The following is a 6,788-nucleotide window of genomic DNA, read 5'->3' as shown; positions in this document are numbered from 1 at the left end:
GGGAAAGCCAGTTATCCACCTTTGGGTGAAGCGTATGCATATGCAAGAGATACCACTATGCACTATAGAGTTGTGGTCGCATCAGGTCATGGCGATCTTGACTTATTTCTAGGGGAGGACCTGTAATCCACAGATTCAGATTGCGACCCCTTGATTCATCAACTTGACTTTGGTAACCCGCTAATGAGCCCCTACTTGGACTGTGGGTCATAGAAAATACTGGGTCGGTTTGATGAAGCTAATGTGGTATGTAGTCCACAGTTGAAGGTGAAATACTCTATTATTACAAATTGAATTCCTAAAACCTTATGGATCATTTTCCCATCATATTAATTTAATTGTGTTCATTTTATTATTGAAATGATTTTAGTTTTATTATTTGAATTTTTATGAATCTCTCAATATTTTAATTATGATTTTTGGACTTATAAAAATACAGTTATTGATTTTACAAAGTTGTAAAAATTCAAATATATATTAATTCATTTTATTTATTTTTAAATCTTTTTTTTATAAAATTCTATGGGGGGCCTAAAGTGCACATAGGCCCACCATGTGGCATGTGGGTGGGGCCCCACATGTGCCACAAAGGGGTGCCACGCCCCACCACTTAGATTCTCTTGTTGCTTTGTGTTCAAGTTTGTTAAATATAGTAACTTTGATTTATGACATGTGGTCAAATCTTGGAAGGGAAATATTGACTTTATCTTATTTGGTAGTATTTATTTGCTTGATAATTATTGACATATCCTTATGAAATATGTGACATGGATCATGCAATTTTATAAAATGCGTGATATTTATTTTATTTAAATATATTGATGGAAAAATGGTTTAAAGAAAGGAGGATAGTGGTCCAAGCACATTCCATAATGTTGATGGCCTATCTATAGAATGGATGGCTCAGATCTCCCACCCCACAAGTCAACTTGATCAACGGTCTAGATTCAATCTCAAGAAAGAGGCGAATTATGGGAAAACCCTAAAAAATCTTAAACCTAAATATCCACTATAAATAGGGGTGCTCTTCCCTAATCTCTACATACAACCTCTCTCTTTCTCTCCCATAACTCTCTCTCTCTCTTAAAGGGGCACGCCTCACTCTCTCTCCTCCATATTTCTCTCTCTAATTTTCTCTCTCTCCAAAACCTTTGGTAGTACTCTCTATCCTCTCTAGACCTAAGTTAATTTTAAGGGTTTGGTAATTTTCTCTCTTCAAAACCTTAGGTAGTACTCTCTATCATCTCTAGACTTAAGTTAATTTTAAGGGTTGGGAAAATTAGAGGGAATCTTAGTTAATTTTGGGGGTTAAGGTTTAGTAGAGATTTTAAGGGGTGGTTACCTAGTTTGGCCGAAATCAGTTATCCAGGGTCGAGATTGAAGCTAGACCACAGATCCCGCGCCATTGGATGTGTTGACTCGGTGTGGGGTGTAAAAAGCCCAGTTGAGGTAATCTCCGGCATCTTTTCTTTTATTTGCTTGTTCTTTTATTTTATATTCTCAAGTACAGTATTAGGTTGTATGAATGACATCAAGTAGTTGAGATTTATTTTATTGATGTATTATTTATTTTTGAAATTTCTATTATTTGTAATAAGACCATTTGTTAGTGATCTTGTTGCCAAAATTATAAGGGTGATTATTATTAAAAAAAAAAAAATTTGTATGTCCCGAGCAAAAGATCACATAGATCTTTTTTTCAACCCTGTTAATAGCAAAGTTGGGTGGGTGGTTAGGGTTTACTTGACCTTGTGAGTCGAAATTGAGAGGGACAAATGTTTCCCACTGAGCGGGGTGTTGAGGCATACCTGCATTGTTGTATCGGTATAGTGGAAATTCATAACTGGCTTGAGTTTTTTTTTTTTAAATAATAAATAACTTGAGTATTTTTAATTATGAAATGACATGTTTTATAAAGAGAAAAACATAAGTTTTATAAAGGAAAAAATATATAATGAGACCATTTATCCTTGTTACAGAGTAGTTATAATTAATCTCAATCATAAATAATCTTTATAAAGAGATTTTCTTGATGAAAGAGATTAAGAGTATGCTATGTTGCACGACCAGAACAAATCTATCAATAAGTGTGTGACCGTCTGATATCAGGAATGAACGGTAACGTAGAGAGATGGATCTAGGAGAGGATGACATGATATGATTAATAGGCCCAGTCCCTTTCGATCGTCATCCATCAGTTGATTGGATGACCATTGACCATTAACCATAGATTTTTTATGCTCATGTGGAGCATGGTATAAGACAGCTTTTTCCCTCCACCCGTTTAGGAGAGTAAATATAGCCCAACTTGGTCCCCTCACGTATGGGCGCTTCTTGTCACTCTTGCTTATCAACGAAATGTAAAGAAAATAATAATAATAATAATAATTTTCTTCACTTATAAATAATTCCCTCATAAATAATTACCTTGTACGTTGGAGCCGTTGGATTGTCCAAATGGACCTTACGAATCGCATTTTATGTGATCTATATGGTCATGATAGCTCCATTTAAAGGTTATTACCATTTAGATCGGTTAGGGAAGGAGTGAATTCCACCAAATTTGTCAATAAATTTTTGGAAAAAGTTAATATAAGGGTGATGCCCTAAACAATCAAATAAGGCTCACCTCAAAAATTCACTATAAGAGGTTGTTTTGATGCTCAAAAATCATCAAATTGATCATTTCGACTTCAAGATATATGGATATGAGAAAAAATAAATTTGAAAATTTGAAAATAGTACATCTTCTGGACCATCAATTTTAAAAATTTTCAAGTATTCATAGATTTGCTCGATCTATATTATTTTTAAAGCTTTAAATTTGATAATTAGTGATGAAAATAAATTTTTAGGGGGGTAGTGATTTCATACAACGGTTGTATAGTAATATGATGCAACAACCTTCAAAAACTATGCTAGGACCGTTGTTTGGTCCAAATTTTAACATATACATTCTTTTCATTTTAATGAACAATCATAAAAAAAGAAAAATTTGAAAATACAATCTAGAAAGTAATTTTTTAGCCCAATTAACATAGTCCATCCATTTTGGTGAGATGCTTAGATCCGGGTCTTAGAAGGACTTTTTCTTTTCAAAATTTTTTAGATGGCTTTATTATTATTAGATGAACAATGTTAAAAAATAAAAAAATGATTTTGAGTTTGTAAATGCTAAGCTCTTAAATTCACCAAATGAATGGTTCAGATTTGTTGTTGGAGGGAACTCATTTTGACCATATCTAAGGTTCAAATTAAACATTTTTTTTTTGGATTGATTATGAGAGTGTGTGTGTAAAATTTTGGATCATACAAATACCACAAACATGGTTTTCTAGAAGTGTGGTTGCATTATACCATGATACAACCATTGCATTAGATCATTGCTCCTTAAAAATGGGAAATTATTTCATGTAACTTTGTATCACCCCAAAAATTGGATATAACCTCTCTTCATCTCAATAGTCAATTTCCAAAAAACAAAAATTGAATTTGCATCATAGATATGGTAAAAATGGCTCCCTTCCAACAATGAATCTAGACTATACATTTGGTCAATTTAAAGATCTATGCCTTTAAGAACTCAAAACCATTTTTTTTCTTTTTCAACATTCTTCTCTAATGATAACAAGTAATTATTTTTTGTTTAAAAATTTATTTTAATTGATAATTTAATCATTAAATAAGAGCAAATTAAAAACTTTTACAAAAGTAAAATGATATTTTTGAAATTAGTATTGTAGAACTTTATTTGTTGAGTATTAATGTCATTTAGTAAGAATTTCAACTTTACCGCTTACAAAAATGATAAAAGTACTTATTGTCTTTTAGTATTTACTTGATAAACAAGATATCACAAAAGATAACTTTTATTAAAAAAATACACCTCATATTTAGTAAATCCACCATTCACAACTCACTCCAACATTAATCTTTGTAATTAAAAAGTTGTGAATTGTAGATTATATATATATATATATATATATATATATATATATATATATATATATATATATATATATATATATATATATATATATATATATATATATAAACACTTTCCAACATCTATATGTGAAGTAAATACTATTTTCGCTCCCAAAATGGATATAGTATGTCTGTCACAGTCAATTATTCCCAACGATCCAAAAAATTGAGACGTTGGCGAGCCTATAGACAAAAATACTGTTCATTTTCGCCTATAGGCATTGCGTATGGCTTTATATATATAGGTAGCGATCTAATGCAATGGTTGTATCATAATATAATGCAACCACACTTTTGAAAAACCATGTTTATGGTATTTGTATGAATCAAAATTTTACACACACACTCTCTTCATCTCAATAATCAATCCCCCCAAAAAAAAGTTTAATTTGGACCCTAGACATGGTCATAATGAGTCATCTCCAATAACAAATCTAGACTATTTAATTTGTGAATTTCAAGATCTTAGCCTTTACAAACTCAAAATCATTTTTTTTTTCTTTTTGTACCATTGTTCATCTAATGCTAACAAAGCCATATAAAAAACTTGGAAAAGAAAAAATCTTTCTAAGTCCTAGATCTAAGCATCTTACCAAAATGGACGACCCATGTTAATTGGATTAAAAAAATACTTTCTAGATAGTGTTTTCAAAATTTTCTTTTTTTAATTGTTAATTAGAATAAAAATAATGTATATTCTAAAACTTGGATCAAACAAATGGCCTTAACATAGTTTTTTAAGGTTGTTACATTATGTTACAATACAATCATTGCATGAAATCACCGTCCATATATACCTATAGGCGAAAATGAATAGTGATTTCGTCTATCCTCATAACCGTCCAAAGTTTATTGTACGGTTCGAATTGTCCAGCAGTGTTTTATTTTTTATTTATTTTTTTACAAATTAGAATGATCTAAAATTTGGAGCGCGTGTTCATAAAAACATAAGCGAATCTATAAAAAATATAAAAAAAATATTTTACATGAAAAAAAAGGAAAAAATGCCTCCAAAATCTTTCGATGGTATTTTAGTCAATTTATTTTTAGCGAATTATTTTTTTATATTTTTATTAGGTGCGTCTCACTAAGATGTACACAAGCTTCAAAATTTAGGTCATTCTGATTTGTAGAAAAAAAAAAAGAAAAATGAAACACTACCGGACAATCGTGACCATGCGATAAACTTTGGACGTTGATGAGGGTAGACCTATAGGCGTTGGGACGACTTTTTCATATATATATATATATATATATATATATATATATATATATATATATATATATATATATATATATATATATATATATATATATATATATATATATATATATATATATATAAAGAGAAAGAGAGAGAGCGAGTGTGTGTGTCTAAGGTCAACCCGCTTGTTGACAGCTACAGTAAACGCCTAATGACCTAGATTGAATCTGAGCTGATTTGACAGTCACAATTGTATTTCGTATTTACATTTCAATTACTTTTCTACAAATCTAAATCACTTGAAATTTCCAGCATCTATTCTTAAAAAATAAATGAATCTAACAAAAATATTAAAAAAATATTTTATAATAAATAAAATGTGTGGTTTTTATAAGGTTGCAACCTTAAACAATTCAATTAAGGCGCACTACCAAAATTTATCATAATATATAATTTTGGTGCCCAAATATTGTTAAAATCAAGTAAATTTATAAACATATGAAAATCTAAAAACATATAATTTTGGTGCCCAAATATGGACAGTCTACATAATTTATTGGAAGATGCACTATTTCTCAAACTCAAAATCTTTCATCGTTTTTTTCTAATATATTCATACATCTTGAGGCCAAGATGATCAATTAGATGGTTTATCAGTATTAAAACAACCTTTTTCGATGGATTTGTGAAGCGCATCTTTAATTCTACATGTTAAGGTTGCAACCTTATATAAACCTTTTCCAAAATAAATAGACCAAACTACATTTAAATATAATTATTTTTTAAATATTTTTATTAGGTGTACCTTGATGAGAAGAGTGGACGTCCCAAATTTTATGTGATTTAGATTAGTATAAAAAATATGAAAACTAAAATATGAAATACAGTCGTGACAATCATCTGTCCAGACTATTAGCTTATGCTAATCCATCAGCCCATGGGCATATATATATATATATATATATATATATATATATATATATATATATATATATATATATATATATATATATATATATATATATATATATATATATATATATAAGGATATTCTAAACTTCACAGCTTTTCAAATTACAAAAGTTCAAGATAGAGAGAGTTGTGAAGGGTGGATTAAAAAAGTTACTCTTGCGGGCAATTTTGTAAATATTATTACTTAAAAAAGTTACTTTTGTGGGTAAGTTTGTAAATATTATTACGGACAAAAGGTACTTTTGTCATCTCCATAAGGGATAAAATTAAAATTTTAACTAAAAGACAAGGTCACTCTATAAATAAAGTTTCAGGACACTAACTTCCAAAATGCTATTGTACTTTTGTGAAAATTTCAAATTTTCCATTGCTTAATGATAAAATTACTTATTTAAATGTTTTATTTTTTATAAAAAAATAATGATTGTTTTGATAAATACATTAGCTCATATGAGCCCAACGGCTCAGATTGGGTTCGCTCACTAGCTCATATGAGCCCAACGGCTCAGATTGAATGGGCCAATTTGACGATCACAGATGTTTGGTAGTACTTGAATTAATTTTATTTTTCTGCAAATCCAAATCACTTGAAATTTTAGGTATGTATTTTTCTCATCAAGAGGTA

This window comes from Amborella trichopoda, chromosome 5 (assembly GCF_054954075.1).
Source record: "Amborella trichopoda isolate Santa Cruz 75 chromosome 5, AtrichopodaSantaCruz75HAP2 v2.0, whole genome shotgun sequence".
Lineage (NCBI taxonomy): Eukaryota > Viridiplantae > Streptophyta > Magnoliopsida > Amborellales > Amborellaceae > Amborella > Amborella trichopoda.
This window is presented reverse-complemented; position numbering follows the sequence as displayed.